Source organism: Notolabrus celidotus, chromosome 16 (assembly GCF_009762535.1).
Source record: "Notolabrus celidotus isolate fNotCel1 chromosome 16, fNotCel1.pri, whole genome shotgun sequence".
Classification (NCBI taxonomy): domain Eukaryota; kingdom Metazoa; phylum Chordata; class Actinopteri; order Labriformes; family Labridae; genus Notolabrus; species Notolabrus celidotus.
This window is the reverse complement of record NC_048287.1, coordinates 9210412-9227189: the sequence shown is the minus strand read 5'-3', so window position 1 is coordinate 9227189 and position 16778 is coordinate 9210412. Positions and strand designations below refer to the sequence as shown.

Sequence of the window (16778 nt, the reverse complement as noted above, 5' to 3'; positions counted from 1 at the left end):
ACTCTGTAAGAACCAGAACCTCTGCTGTTGCACCTCTCCCGTCACCTGCTTCACAGAAAACCTGCCTGCAGCCTTCATGAGTAACATGGTCACATATGCAACTGATCTCTGCTGCTGTCCTCCTCCTATATACAGTATGATCATTACAGACCTATAGGTGAGACTTTTTACCTTCTGATTCATCCCTCATCCTCGATCCAGCCTGCAGAAACAGTCAACCACAGCAGCTCTTACAGGAGATGGCAACCTTTAAACACTGATGCAACTGCTGAACAAAGGACATGCAAAGGTAAAGGAAGCGATAAAACACCTCCAAGGCCAGAATTATCTCTCCTGTTGCTGCATTATTAACAGTACAATCAGTGGCTATGGAAGTAACCGTGTGTTCAGATCAAAAGAGAAAAGACATTCTCCCCTCTAGATGACTCTGTAATTTACTGGTTCATCACAATCCCAGAGGAGCGCCTGCTCATCTGATTGCAGTGAGTCTCAGTTTCACTGTAATCAGCAGGTTCCACAGAGGCTTCACTCTGGCATACTTCAGCTGTATGAACCTGAAAAAGAAGATTTTCTTGTAATCAACAGGTCTTAATTTTGCTGAAATAACAACATCATGATTCAGATTAGACAAAAGTCGAAAGTCAGGCTTCTTCAGGTCTGTCCTCATGAGGAGGAGAAAACTTTTCAAATGTTTGTTTGTTGAATCGAGGTGGGATTCTTCATTTCTAATGCATTCCAGGAAGTCAGGAAATCGAAACGCTGATTGCATTTAGTGACATATCAAGCAGATTTGTGTCTCAGCGTAAATGTGTGATCTAGAACAGATTGTTAGCTGCTTTTCATGCAGTTATTTGTATATAGAGAGAAATAAATCCTCCTCAGTGTTCCTCCTGCTTTTGCTCTCCTTACAGTCTGTTTTTCCTGCAGACACAAAAGCCTGCTGACATCAGATTGGTCAATACTACTCTAACTACAAACAGGAACCAGCACACTGCTCAGACTAAAATCCAGATTTGACTTATTTTCATGGTTTTTAAACAGAGATTAGTGTAATTAAGCTTCACTTGAGATCCACCTGACACCTGATCCCTGCTCTGTCCAGCTGTCATGTTTCCCTCCTCACAGAGAAGATACCATCATCAGGGTCCAGCACATCAGACAGCCAGCCTAAAATCTAAATTGAATCTCCCTGCAGTCAGATTTCATCCTGCTCCCCTCAGTCTGAATCACGGACAGACTGGAGCACCATTTTCTGTTATCACTGAGCTCTGCTACAGAGTCTGACACAGTCACCTGCACTCCCCTGGAATGACCTGATGATGTGTGTGACTGTTTCTAATCCTTTAAAGCACTCCTGGTTGATTGATGTGTGTGTGGTGATTATAACAGGTGTGAATACCTGTTAGTTTCCCTGCAGCGTGTTTCCTCTGCTATAAGCTGAGGCATTTCAGAGAGTTTATGCACAGTAGGATCATTTTCTCCTCTGAATCTGAACTCTGCTGTCTATCAGCATTACAGGCTCTAAACCATCAACAAGCACAGAGACTAAGAGAAAGCATGGAGAGGGAAGATCCCTGTTTAATCACTGCTAGCTCTACTACAGAGCAAACACTGTAGTCCTCATTGTTAACTAAGACTTTTACACTGTTAACTAATATTAAGTTAACTTACCTGTAAAGAGACACACCTTCAATCCAAACACCATGATGGTTAAAGTAAAGTACATTCAGGTTCCTCTCTCTGCTGACACAGACCGAGCTGCTACAGTGTGTCAGACTCTAGCGGCAAAAACTACTGCTATCTGTCTCTTCACTATCATCTCTCTCTCTTCATCTCCTCTATCCTTCTTTCCAACCCCAACTTGGTGGAGTCAGTCTAACATGAGTCTGGTTCTGCTCAAAGTTTCTGCCTGTTAAAGGAAGTAAGTCTGCTATAACTAGCTAAATATTGCAAAGTGCTCTGCTCATGGTGGATTCAGATAAGATCAGACTCAGTCTTTTCCTGTTTTGATTTTGAGTCTGTTAATAATTTAACATAGTGTACGGTCTGGACCTGCTATGTTTGTAAAAGTGTCTTGAGCTAACTTTTGTTGTGATTTAGCGCTATATACGCAACCTGTGGGTGATTGCTTTTCTTTTTCTTTCTTTCCCTCTTATTGTGCATGAAATCTGCTTTACAAGAAAGGGGTAGGAATAGGAACAACATAAAGAATGGAAAGACAAACAACTAATAAGAAATAATAATATTTCTAAAAAATAAATAGATTCATATATATACATAGATAAATAAATAAATAAATAAATAAATAATGATAGTATTTCAAAAATCAACAAAAATGGTGGGTTGAGAGAGCATGGAGCCAGGCCGCAGCGGATTGGAGACGGACCGGACACAGATCTGTTGGAAGTCCGATGTGAATCTTAAAAAGTTTGAAGGTGACCTGTCTTGACTTCGAGCACTCTGGCGTAAATGTATCCTCATAAATGTGATTCATGGTGACAAACTAACTCACCAAACATAATGTAGGCCTGTGGGGTTTTTAATGACACATCCACAGTGCATTATGGGTAATTAAATCAGTCCAGTGTGTTTGACTAAACATGCCTGAATCAGATGAATAATTTCAGCCTTTATGTAAATGAACAAACTCAACCATAAAGATGATTTTAAAGTCTGATTTAATAAAGAGGTTTATCATTGGTCATTGATCAGTGTGAGAGAAACAAACTGGATGAACATCTGCCTGTTTCATATTGATCTACTGATATCTGCTCTGTTTCAGCTTTAAATCAAAATGTGACTGTGTGTATGATTCATGGTTTATAGTCTGAAGTGTGTCTGTTAATAACTCCTTCATGTCCTGCCTGTTTAACGTGTTCATGTTTGAGATCAGGCTGATGTTAATGTGCTGCAGTCTGAGTTACCTGCTCACTGTTTAGACCTTTCTCCTTTCTTTAAGCTGCTCTGGGTGTTTAAATATTAACAGTGTGAAATGAGAGGACATCAGTTTGTGGTCAGGGCCATCTCTGAACTCTCAAACGGCTGAAAACAGACACAGACAGACTATTATACAGAGGACCGACCCTGACAGTCACACACACACACACACACACACACACACACACACACACACACACACACACACACACACACACACACACACACGTACACTATGTTTTCTCAGCTCCTTATTCATATGAGCTGTGATCAACCGGAAGGAGCAGAGGATGAAATGAGACACATCATGTGTGGAACAATACCACATGATGAGCCAGCTCTGTCACACATGATGGAGGGCTGGAACGTGTCCCAGCATGCACTCTTGATTTTCTGATCACCTCTAATAACAGGAGATGAAGAGAGACAGGATGTGAGTGTGAGGTGTTTATCTGTGTCACTATCAAAGAGTAAAAACAGGGTCATGTTCTCTCTTTGACCCTGTGAACAATCCCTGCTGGGTTTACACAAAGACTTCTGATTATCACGGGTTATTTTGTGTTTATAAAGAAGGATATCTGTGATGGTTTCTGTGCTCTGGAGGAAGAGGAACCTCCTTCAGTCTAACAGGGACTGTAAAGTGTATCGTGTGATATAAATGAGAAGTTTATAGTGTTAGATGTATCCTGATGAAGAGGAGCCCTGAAGCTAACAGCAGGTTTATTATTTCAACTTCATAAAAAGTAGATTAACGTGCGTTAAATCACATATTAATGTTTTTTATCTTCCTTTAAAACAGACTGAAGTTAATCCTGACGTATCGGAATGAGTTCCAAAGGCAAATCAGAGCATCAGAGCGAGGACTGATTATTTCTATATTCATATTTAATGTGTGTTAGCGTTGTCAGCCAGTCAATGTAATTTCTACATCTAGTCTTCAGATGCCGATGCCATCATTTTAAGTTGCATTGTAGTACAACTTGAAGTTTCAGCCAATAAAAAATCATCACGTCAGTCATTACGGATACTCAAAACGTTCTCTCTGTTTAAACTTGCTCAGTTAGCTGATCAGAGTCTGATATCAAGTGTTTGAATCTGCAACATTTCACTGTCTGAACACTGACTGTATGATATCTGGTTCCCATATGGAAGTTACTATGGATAATTTAGCCAAGACTCTCTCACAATGCAATGCTGCTATCAATATTGTGCATGAACACACTCATAATTTGGTGAACTGTGAACTTTTACGACAGCTGAACTCAGGTTTAAACCCAGAAAGGGAACTCTGCTTAGCTTCATGCAAGCAGATCAGATGTAGTTAGCGGTAACTGGGAAGCCAGCTGTTTTGAACATTTGAAGGAGACTGATGAACAAATCAGGACAGATCCTAACAGGCTGAGAACCGGAATGGTTTAGGTGTAGTTTTTTGAGAATGGGGAACCGAGGCACAGGAGGCTCCACTGGGAGTTTAGAAGCAGATAAATTAATGAAAGTGAACTAGTTCATTTTAGTCTGTGTGAACTCAAATTTGAGCTTCATCATTTTTAGTGTGAACTTGAAGACTGGCTGCTGTGACAGCCCTGCTGATCTGCTCAGGTAAGGAAAGGTGATACAGAGGACTCCAGGTCAAGGAACTAAAACCGTCTTTCTTTGGACCATAAGGCTGTATTTATTTTACTGGACTTCAAATAAAAATGAAATACAAACACATGAACCAAGCAGATTGATGAATGATGGACACACATGTCTCATTAAATCTTGTATGACACTTTACGATGTCCCCTACCTGTACCTGTGGTGACAGGTGAGCTGAAGAGACATTCAGTTCACTACGCTCTGAACTGCACCTTCATCTCTGATGATTTAGAGTTGATCAAACTTGATCTGACATCTTACTAAATATGCTCTCTGATATAAAACCAAGCAAGGATAAATCCAGACTCTGACGCTGAGCAGGTAAAGCTAACAGCAGCGAAAAAAGCAAACCTCAAATATGAAACTGATGTCACCCTGTTAGCTGGTTGTGTCCTCCTCTCTGGCTCAAACCAAGAAACAAATCATCACTGAAAATGGAGACAGAGAGTTTGTACCAGCAGTGCACTTGTTGCAGTTAGGTGATCTAACTTAAGTCGTATCCCCGAACAGAGCTGACTATTTCATCTTGTCTTTCGTCATCATCACATTATTGAGCACATTTTTCCTTGTCTCATTTCAGGAAAAATGGTGTCAATGAATACTTCTGTACATTTTTGTCAACACATTGACCGCTGATGTCAGACTCAGAGATGAACATCTCGCTGTAGAAACAAACTGTGTTTAAAGATTCACAGAGTGAGTCTTCTTGAGAGTGAAGAAGAATATGCAAAGCTTTGTCAACAGGGGGCGCTGAAATCAAGGCAACATAACAGTACATCTCAGGAGCTGTAAATACAACAATTTAAACCTTATCAAAGTAGTAATCTTTAAAAATCAGCTCCTCACTACATCTTCTTCAGCAGGCAGACTGTCAGGAGGAGCTGCAGAGACTTACAAACTCAGCTTCCTAATCAGACACAAACACAGAACAGGCAAAAACTAAAAACTGTTGTTGTTGTTCAGGAGGTCATAAGATGAGAATATGTTTCAGTGTGTCAAGTTTGTAGCCGCGCTTGAGCGGGACAGCAGGGGGAACCTGTCAGCTTAAATAGACCTCCTGATTGGAGGATGCTTTGTCTTGACTGTAATAACGCCGCAAATTGAAATTAGTGCAGCTCAAGTTGCCTGCCTGTTAGCTCACAGGTGTGGCTGCTTATGAAGGTTACCAGTTTTGCATAATTAGGGGCGTGGTCGACTTGATTGACAGGCAGGCATCCTTTAGGTCTTTGCCGTGTTAGTTCAACAGAAAGTTAGATTGAGTCAGCATTTCCAATATGGTGACCGCTGACAATGGGCTTCAAAACTCTGCTTCAAAAACACATCAGTGACGTCACAGACTACATCCATGTTTTATACAGCCAATATTGAACTTGTCATTTTTGAGCTAACTAACTTAAAGTAAGATTTTTTTTCTAGCCTGTCAGGTTGGGGTGACTTGCAATAAGTCCCATGGTTGTTAATTCCTTTTCAAGGTGTGTAGAATTATTCTGTTATTTATGATGTCACATGATGTGGTCCTAATTTCAGGTCCTACAGGTGAGTCAGCTGTTAGCACTAGCAGAATGTGGGCCCCCCATCAAACACCTACCAGCAGCCACAAACCTTTCCTATCAGAAACCCTGGTTTCAAACATTGCTTTAAGTAATCCTCGGGGTTTGCTGGTGTGAGATGTAAACTCAGAACAACATGTTTACAAACTGCAGGTACGTTATAACCAACAGGGAAGGAGATGCTCTGTGAAGTCAGTATATCTTTCTTCTACAGGGGGAAACTCTGAGGCTGCAGATGAGAATAGTACTCAGCTGTGTGTCTAAGTGTAACAGAGAAAAGTCCAGACCTCCTGTATGATCCATAAAACTCCTCACAAACACTCTCTCTCTCTCTCTCTCTCTCTCTCTCTCTCTCTCTCTCTCTCTCTCTCTCTCTCTCTCTCTCTCTCTCAGCTCACAGATTATCTGCTCGGAGTGAAGCAGCTGCTCTGTGTGGTGCAGGACAGCAGCCAAGGTGTTTGATTTCTGCTGCAGAGACCTTTCCAGAGGCTCCCCATCACACCTCAGTGTCAGGTTTGATCCCTGCAAGAACACCTGTCCTTGAGCAAGACACTGACACACACACACACACACACACACACACACACACACACACACACACACACACACACACACACACACACACACACACACACACACACAAACACACCTCCCCCCAACCTGCTGCCTTATAACTCTGTGTGACTGAGGATGAGCCGGCCAACACACAACACAGACACAGAGAGAAACATGGAAATGAGACACAAATATATGCAAACTAAAAATGCTCCAAACACTTCCAAATATACAGGACACACACACTCAAACATACACACACACACACACACACACACACACACACACACACACACACACACACACACACACACACACACACACAGCTGATTTGTAGGCAACGAGCTGTACTGGATCGTTCTGTCTCTATGACAGCTGACATTAGAGACGAGCTTCAGCAACACGGACAGAGACACACTGCTGAAACATGAAGCCAATCTCTGCAGAGCAGGTCAGCTCTTTGGAAACCCTGAGACATGGTTTTATGCTCTGGTTATCAAGTGATTAATAAATACAAATATTTTGGGATTTGAAATATATATTGATATTTCTCCATTAGACCACTTCATTCTGCTGTAATGTCTGCTCAGCTTAGACTCATGATGTTTCCTTCAGTGTCACACTACTCTGTATGAGCTGTCTCTGAATCCACTGGTTCATTACTGATCACACAACCTTAAAGCTGGGGTTGGTAGTCTGATTTAGATACACTTTTTTCATACTGGTTAAAATGATCTTTATGTCCTGATGGCAATCAATACATAATGCGTTCTTAAAAAAGAGTGAAAAAGCTGCTATCTACAGCCAGAGTAAACCTGGGAAAACAACAACCAATCACCGTTTTTGGGTCCCAAAATTTTAAACCAATCAAATCCCGTCCTGCCGTTCTACCCACCTACTGCACATACATTTCCCTGGCGTGCACTCCCCGTCCCCTGCCGCTGCTTCCCCTGACTCTATTTACTGCCCCTCTGGCTTGACCTCAGACCTGTCCCCTCTGACCTGTCCCCTCTGACCCGATGAGGTGCTTTGCTCAGGACTGTAGTCCGGATCAGAGTCTAAAAAGCTCTCACCACAGGGCTCTGACAAGCAAAAGAATTAATGACATCTAGTAAGTCCTACAGAAAATGTATATGTATCATAGCGTCCGTCCGGACGCTGTAGTGATGACGAGCTGATTCGTGAACACGTTGAGCTTCACTAACCGGTCACTGTTGGCCGTGAACACGCCAACCAACAAAGCAACAATCAATGTTTGAATGAATGAAAAACTTTTCCTCTTGTCTCTTCTCTCCCGCTTGCACACTCTACACCTCAGTCTCCTGATGCCTTCACTAACCGTCAACACTGTAGGAATTAAGAACATCTACACTGAACACGTTTAACAAACAGTAGAGTTGTTACAGTATTATATGTGTTAGAACTTTTCTCCTGATATCGTGTCACCAGTACAGCTGGATAATGCTAGTATAAGAATTGTGAGTACTAACAGCAGTCATGTTTGTTTGTGTTTTTAACTTTCACTATGATAATGTTTTGGTGAGGACCGGTTTTGAATCAGTCACCATCATATGGTCATGAATCAGCAGTGCTCGTGAGTCGTGCATGTTAGCGGAGGGGCGTCATTTTGCAGGAGTTCCGAGGGGAGGAGGGGAGGGGTTAGACAGAGTCCTGAAGACATGTTACATTCAAATTCATGCTAGTTTTCCGAGACTACCAACCCCAGCTTTAAGCCCCAAAATTAACTTACAGAGCAGCATAAATGTGTCTATTACTATGAATCTATAATTACTGTGGCACTGACTCTCTCCTCCTTACATAGTGTTCAAGGTTTTTACAAACATAGATCAACAACAGGATCCTCTCTATCAATGCAACATCCAAGATAATAAAGATCAACATCAAAATGCTTTGTGGTATCAGATAGTAAAAAGTTGAACATTTAAAATGTTAGCAGCAATGTTTTCAAACAGAATGTCTTTAAAAGATTCTTAAAAACAAAGTTTGGTTATTGTGTTTGCACAAAATCACAGAGCCAGCACAGGTTGTTAAAGCTTAACACACAAGAGCAGGAAGCATAATTCATAGTAATAAACACATTTCAGTGCAGATATCTGCTGGCTCTCATCCGACCAGAACCAGAATCCATAAGAAGTTCACTCCCAGTGAGTAAAACTCAAGAGATAACCTCCAGTGTAGAAACATGAAGCCTAGGCTGGAAAACTGCAGTTCCCTGAGTGTCCACTAGAGTCTGTATCCAGCAGTGAGTCAGTCCCCATAGAGCCCCATGTTAAAATGTTACAGCAGAAATAAACATGTTTACAGCCTGGTACAAAAACTGTTAGGTCGCTGTAGATAATTTCTCTATTCATGACAACTGTGCAGCCTGAATTTATACAACTCACCTGTTTACATTAGATTCAGGATTAAAGGGAGGTACAATTAGGGGCGGGGCCTCTTTGACTGATAGGTTGTGTTGTAGCCAAGCGGCAACCTCCAGCCTAAAATATGGAACCAGGATGAGGTGTTTGGTTGTTTGACATGACCAGAATTCACTGGTGTAATCCATATTTACCATCTCTGACCCAGAGATCTGTGTGTGTGTGTGTGTGTGTGTGTGTGTGTGTGTGTGTGTGTGTGTGTGTGTCTGTGTGTGTGTGTGTGTGTGTGTGTGTGTGTGTGTGTGTGTGTGTGTGTGTGTGTGTGTGTTGCAGATGTGCTGCATGAGTTTGTTTTAGAATCAAGCAAAATATAAGAACTAGTGCTAGCTTTCGTTAACTGTGACACCTGTTAGTTAATATTCCTGTCCTCACCTGTAACTCTGTCTGTGTGACTCTGTGTGTGCAGTTTTATTTACAGTCTATGGTGTGCATGCTGTACTTGTGTGTGACTAACTTTAATTTATACTCAAAGATCAGACAGGGCAGCAGATTTTCATTGTACAAAGGCGATCTGTACAATAACATTTTAAACATCATCATTTTAGTTCAGAAAATATTTCCTTTTAATAAGCTTGAATTGCAAATTTTGCCCGTTTTTACTTAAAGCTGCTGTGAGGAACTTTTGATTTATATCAATTTTGGCGCCCCATTGTGGACAAAGTGATACCTCTTATCTCTTCTTCTGTACATGCAAAAGTATTTTTTATCAAAAACCTCACCCTGCTGTCTTTTAACAGCCAGATGTATTACTCAATGTGATTATTTGCCATGAAAACAGATGAGAAGGGGTGTTTTTAAAGCCAAATGTCAATCATGTGGTCTGACACCTACCCCCTCTGAGTAGTTTATGGAATTAAAAATGATAACAGAGAAGGTATCAGTGTTGTTGTTTATGGTTTTGTTTGCTTTTGAAGGTCATAAAGAGGCATCAATGTTGGTTTCAGTCTGTTTCTCAGCTGGTGAAAAACTCCTCATAGTGCCTTTAAAACACACTGTTCAAATTAAAAACCAGTGAACACTGATGAGTAATGAAATAGTGGATGACTAATCGAACAGTCGTGGTACAGCTGGTGGTTTCTTTAAAGGTAAAAACTAATGTATGCTCTGAAGAGAGGATGGAAAGAATGTTTAATTAAGAAAATATGTATTACTTCATCCTCTCCTCTGTTTAAGAGAGCACAGCTGCTCCATTTAACCTGCACACACACTGACCGATAAAGTACAAAATCAGCTGAATATGAGCAGTGTGAGGATTACTCCTCTGGCGCTTTATCAATCTGTATGTATAACACAGTCATTTTCAGGTGTATCACTGCCTCACTGTACCCCGCCACACTGACCGAATAAGAGCTGGCAGTCACTGTAAACACACACACACACACACACACACACGCCTGCAGACCTGATGACAGGGAGATAAATGCACTCACTGTGCATCAGCTGCACCTCCTAGACTCATCCCCTGAGACGATCACACACGGGCTGCGCGTGCGTGACAGCGCGGGTAAAGCGAGCGCGCGTGAAATGATGTCCATCAGCAACGGAAATTTTTCTGTTTTAATTTCACAGAAAATCTTGGATGAGATTTTTGCATGAATGAAAACATGCCACACATCGGGATGTCAGCATGACCCGCTCTGTGAGCTCACAAGTTAACATGTTTGTATGATCAGTTTCATTTCATGCTGTGTGTGTGTGTGTGCGTGTGTGTGTGCGTGTGCGTGTGTGTGTGAGTGTGTGCGCGCGCGCGCATGTGAGTGTGTGTGTGTGTGGTGCTGTCAGGTGGAAACATAAAACCAACAGCTCTAACATCAAAGTTGACCATGAAGCTCAGACTGAGTCAGTCATACTCACTCAGACAGACGCTGCTGGGTCCGCAGGTCCACGCACTGCTGCTGCTGGTCCTGCTGCTGGTGGTGCAGAGGATGAAGAGGCTCCACAGGCTGCAGCACACACTCTGATCCCGGACTCTGTTATCCTGGACCCGGTCAGTCCTCTCAGAGTCCCCAGAGAATGCACTCAGTCCGGATCCGTAAAGCCTCACACACTGACGGGGGCAGAGCTGCTGCTGAAAACGGTACTCTCTCAAACACACACACACATGGACAATATGATTCACACACTCACTAACGGTGGAGCCCCCTCCCTCACTCTCCGGTGACGTCACAAGAAGATGCTGCATTCACTTTCTGTGGGAAAAAATCTGCATCAACAAAAACTTACGAGTTTCAGTCGCTGAATTTGATAAGTGGATGTATCCTCCTCCTGCATCCTCTCCAATGTCCAGCAGGGGGCGACTCATCTGGTCGTCAAATCAGTCTGATTGTATAGCAGTCTGTAAGACAATGGTCCTCCTCCTCCTAAGCTTATTTATTAAATGATGGTATTTTATAATGAGTTAACGATTTATTATTAATAAAGCTATGAATCTATATGATCAACATCGACTGAAGCAACACAGAACATACAAGAGACAATGGGAGCTACTTTAAAAATGTGGAAACACATAGATAAGTCGTGAACAGCTGTGCTCTGTGAAGCTGCTTAGTGTGGACGTGGACACGATAAAACGACCATGGCAAATTACATAAACTATCATTGCTAACAATTTGTCCAGCAAAATTTCTCCTCTGAGACGGTCATAATCACATTTAATCAAGACAAACACATCTGCACACCATCAGTGGGCTGGGAACCCTGACTGAGGTAAACCTGAAGCAGGAAACAACAAGGACACCACTGAGGATGATGGAAAGTTCATCAGGTGTTCAGTTTTAAAGTGTAGAGTAAAATGACACCTGCTCTTGTTTGCGGAAAATTAAATATTGAACCACAATTAATCGACTGTCTGTTGATAATTTTCACGATGTGTACTGAGCCATCCTCACTGGTCTGTGGTTTCAATTTTCAAGCTTAGATTAAGTTTTGCTGCCTCAAAACTTTCTCCATCTTGATTTTTGAAGCCAAAAAGTTGTCATGGCAGCTAGCCTGCTCGTCAATCACAGCTATCTGTCCCATTGATAGCAAATTAACAAAAAAAATCGTACATAAAACAAAGTCAAAATCAAATGCAGATTATCCAATTAAGTACTCAAGAGATTAACACAAAGAAAAACTAGGACAAATCCACAGAGAGCACCGGGAAGACGCAATGAACCAACAAAAACAACAAGTAGAGGAGATAACAGGGAAACTGAATATACACAGGGCAATCACACACAGGTGAGACACAAAACACAAGTGAAACTAATGAGGAGCAATCACACAGCAGGGAAACACAGGGAGTAAAACTAGACAGGGAGTGAAAGAAAGTGCTGCTCATGAAATAACACAAGAAAGTGCGATTGAAGAGCACAAGGAAAATTGAGAGTACTGTGGAAGATTCAGCGCCATCAAGTGGCGAGGTACAGTTCTTCCTCTTGAGTGGTCTTTAGAGGTGGCCATGTTTACCACATGTTGACCACATTAAAACCGGTGTCTCACGGAGAGATATCGCAGGTCTTTTCTTCCTGCAGTGGTCAGACTATATAACCAATATATATAGATATGTTGTAAGAAATGCTTAGTTTTTACCTCTTTAATTCCAATTGCTAACAACTTTTTAATAATTGATACTTTATAGGCTCTTGTTTGCTTTATATTTTGTTTGCACTGTCTACTCTGTTACTGTGACACTTGAATTTCCCCGTTGTGGGACGAGTAAAGGACTATCTTATCTTATCTTATCTTATCTTATCTTATCTTATCTTATCTTATCTTATCTTATCTTATCTTATGTTCTTGAAACACAACATACGACAGAGCTGGGTCCATCTTTCTAACGCTGTGTGCACTGGACAGGTGTGGACCAGAAGGCCTTACAATACTCTCTGTGAGTATATCTAAATCAAGCTGCTGATAGCTGATCCTATTCACCTTTTTCCGTCAGACCTTTGAGCACTCTGAGTCTGGTAACCTGCCTCAGTCCTGCAAGAAACTGTGTATGACCCCTTCACTCATTCACTCATCTCCAGTGATCAAAACGCTGTGCCTCACCTCAGCTTGACTGATCCAAGTTAAAAGTTCATGTTTGTTGTCTGTTTAAGTTTTATTGAAGCTGAAGAAAATATTTTGAATTCAAATATGTTAACATATCTTTATAACTCTGATCAAATATATGAATGAGCTACACCTCATAAGCTGACTCTTCCAATAACCACTTTCCTGAATCTTCTCTTCCGAGCGCACAGAAAGCGTTCTGATTTCCCACACACCTGAAAGCAGCAGAGCAGTGCCTCTCTCTGCAGTCTGTGTAATGAGGAGAATCTGAGCTCTGATTGGTTGATGGCGAGACAGACTCCTCCCCCTACCCGGTTATACAAATATCACAGCCCACCCATAGCTGAGCAGTCAGCTCTGTGACCTGCCAGGAGAGAGGAGGACTCTGACAGACAACCTGCTGCTGCACACTGTCACCAGCTGACCTGCTCAGCTGCAGAGGTTCAGAGTCGCACAGGTGGAAGACTCTTCTGTGACAATCTAGTTCAGCTCATAGACTGTATAAAAAGATGGATAGCTCCATACAGTGAGGCCAAAACGTTCAGCACCCCCCCTGCTGACTGTGTGCAGTATATGTCATAAAGCCTGCCTCCTCCATGCTAACAGATGGAACATGGGTCAAACTCTAAAATCTGAATACAGGTCAAGTAAATGTTTGTCAAACATGGTTTTAGTTCTTATCATGCTGATTTATTTCACAGTGTTCATCATTCTGATTTGTTTGGTCTAAATAAGTTATTTGATTATATAAAAAGAGGGGTTTTGTACAGACTACATGTGTGTGACAGTGTGCATGAAGTGGATCAAATGTTGCACAACACTTCTTTCATCATGTGTAATTATAAAAGGATTATTTTCCTCTCTAGTGCAGCTGCAGATCTACAGTCTGAATTGAGAGAGGAGAGATTAAACCGTCTCACCTGTGGATATCAGCAGTCTGAGTGTTTTGGTGCTTTCAGTAGCAGGTGGGTAAACTGCAGCTGTTCTCTAAGTGCAGCTGTGATAAACTGTAACAGAGGTGTTTGCACTGTTAGCACCATCTCATTCAATATTTAAGAGCACATCTTTGAACAAGAGCTCCCAGTTTTCTCTCTGTCAGCGCAGGGCATCTGTGTTTCTGCAGCTTTCTGCCTGTCTGCACATGTTAGTGAGACTGTTTGACCTGTGAGAGCTCATGTCTGCAGAACACACAGCCTAAGACTGATGATGTGTCCTGTTGTGTCCTGAGTGGGAGGCTGTGATGGGTCATTAGTCACTCACACACTAACCGGTTTGGATAAGTAGCCTTGGCCATACTCGTGGTGTAGACGTTCACTCATGCCTGAGTGAAAAATACAAAGGTAAAGATCTGACAGAAGTTCAGAGCAGTTAAAGCTCTGTAGGAGATAAATGTGGAAGAGGGGATAAGAAGAGAGTTGTGTTGGTCTATTTCAACCCAAGACAGACATCAGGTTGAATTTTACACATCAGAGCAACATTTTCTCTGCAGGACACGGAGAGGCTGAAGAGTTGAGGTAGAGGTCATAGAGGAGCAGAGATGTCACTTAAGGTGAGATCACTGAAAACAAAAAAAGTATCCAAGATTAAAAATAAAGATTCCACTCAGTTATCAGTTGAGCTTTTATTTGAGAGTAAAAAGATGTCTGCAGTAATCACAGGAGTTGTGACATTTTGGCTTAGCTGAAGCTTAAAGTTGGTTAAAGGAGAACACTGTAATGTTCCTGTGTTCATCTTCCACATCTCGTGACAGGTGGACTTATATCTCTCTATCCTTCTGACTTGTTCTTGAAATGTTCATCAGTTTCTCAACTTTGTCATTTCATCTTCAATATATTATTATTTAAAGCTCCTGTGAGGATATTTCAGTCTGTGTTGGTTTTGGCGCCCCCTGTGGACAAAGCGATGCGACTCCCCCCAGTCCTGATCTTGTCCTGTTCATGTGCAAGAGGTGTTTCAGAGTAAAAGTCTCTAACAGTCAGACGATCCTTCTCTGCGAATCTTTAAACAGAGTTTTTGCAGCGAGCTGGAGTTTCAACTCTTTTATCTTATAGGACATGTATTTTACATTCAGCATATCAGATTGTATCACTGTGAGTCTATTCAGCACTGGGCACATTGAAAACACAAAGAAATGGAAACATGAATCACAATACATTGACTGTCTTTGGCAGTCTGGATCTTCCAGAGACTTTGTTTAAAGTTACAGAAGCTTTACTTATTTACCGGTGACCACAGGAAGCCTTCACCTCGGAAATGGAGAAGAAAAGAAGAAAAGAGAAGAAAAGATTTTCCTTTGACAACACTCGACCCATTTTTTTTTTAAATCTCAGAGATACCCTGGTGTTTAAAATACTGAGAAAATACAGAAAATAAAGACAAGAGCAGTAGCTCCTGTGTCCTGTGAGGTGAAACTCCTGTTATCATCAGTGCAGTGTGGTGTGAGTGTAGAGAGTGATGTAAAACTCATCTTCATCTTTAACTAAAAACTCTCTCTCTCTGTAGGGATCCTTTCTGTAATGTTGTCAGACACTTAGAGTAACAATCTGAGCCTGTCAGGAACAAAAACAAGAACTTTAAGTGGGTACACTTTGATCCATCAAGGATTATGCTGCAGACATATATGTATGTTAGAATGTTTAACATTTATATATTTCCAGTCTGAGTGTCAGGGGCACAGTAACTTCATTTTTGTCATCAGATGTCACTGGGTGATAGGCAAGACAGGGTGACTGTAGTAATCAAGGTCCTTCTCCCTGCTCCTGTCTTTATCTGTATGTTGTGACAGACTTAGTGTCTCCAGTCTAGAGGACCGTTCTTCTTCCCAATTGTGTTGTTACTTCTTTTCCAAATATGAGTATCTAACTTTAGTGTCATCTTTGGGGATAAATACCACGCCTGAAGGATTGTCTGACAGAATTGACTTGGCATTGCACTTCCCTCTCCTGCCTGTGTATTATGTTATTTCTCCTCGATCGAGTTCTACATAAAATATTTCAACTAAAGCCATCAGAGTCTCCTGAGTCTTCTGTGTCCAGTGTCCAGTTTATTGATGAATTTCACCAGAACAACAATATAACATGTCTTTATACCTGACTCTAAAAGACCCCTGATATGTAAAGATAGGGTCCAGGTTTAAAAACATCTCTCAGAGCTCTTTTAGCTCCTCTTTAAAATAACAAACATCAGCCTGTTTTCTTTTGAACTCTCAGCTTCAGTCTGTGTCTCTGTCCATAGTACTGAAGCTGTCATGAAGACAGAACAGCTCATTGCAGCAGACACTTTCTGTACCTGCTAGTCTTAAAAATCTCCAAAAATGTAAATGTGAAGAACCAGATTAAGAGTACCAGAGTTACTCTTTAAAGATTGAGTCAGTCAGTCTGTCAGCAGAGGAAAGATTACTATTTAAATATGAGACAGACAGAAAGTGTTTAAATGAACAAACACACCTCTCCACCGTTTACAGTTCTGGATGAAGATCAGCAGCTGCTCGTCTTCAGTTCTGTGTGCTCTGTTTTTCATTCTTCATGCTGCAGTTATAACAGGATTATAAAAGCATCACTTCATTATCACACACCGCTGCAGCCTGTCGAGGAGGGAGAATCCTGACAGAGGGCGTCCT

General features: G+C 41.6%; 1 protein-coding gene across 1 annotated transcript in view; it reads right to left on the bottom strand.

The window, feature by feature from the left end:
* gabbr1b (gamma-aminobutyric acid (GABA) B receptor, 1b) overlaps positions 1–11288 on the bottom strand; it is a 121994-nt gene extending 110706 nt beyond the window's left edge. The window contains 1 exon segment of the mRNA XM_034704070.1: positions 10976–11288. The gene's annotated coding sequence lies outside the window, so the exon portion shown is untranslated.
* Positions 11289–16778: the final 5490 nt, after the last annotated feature.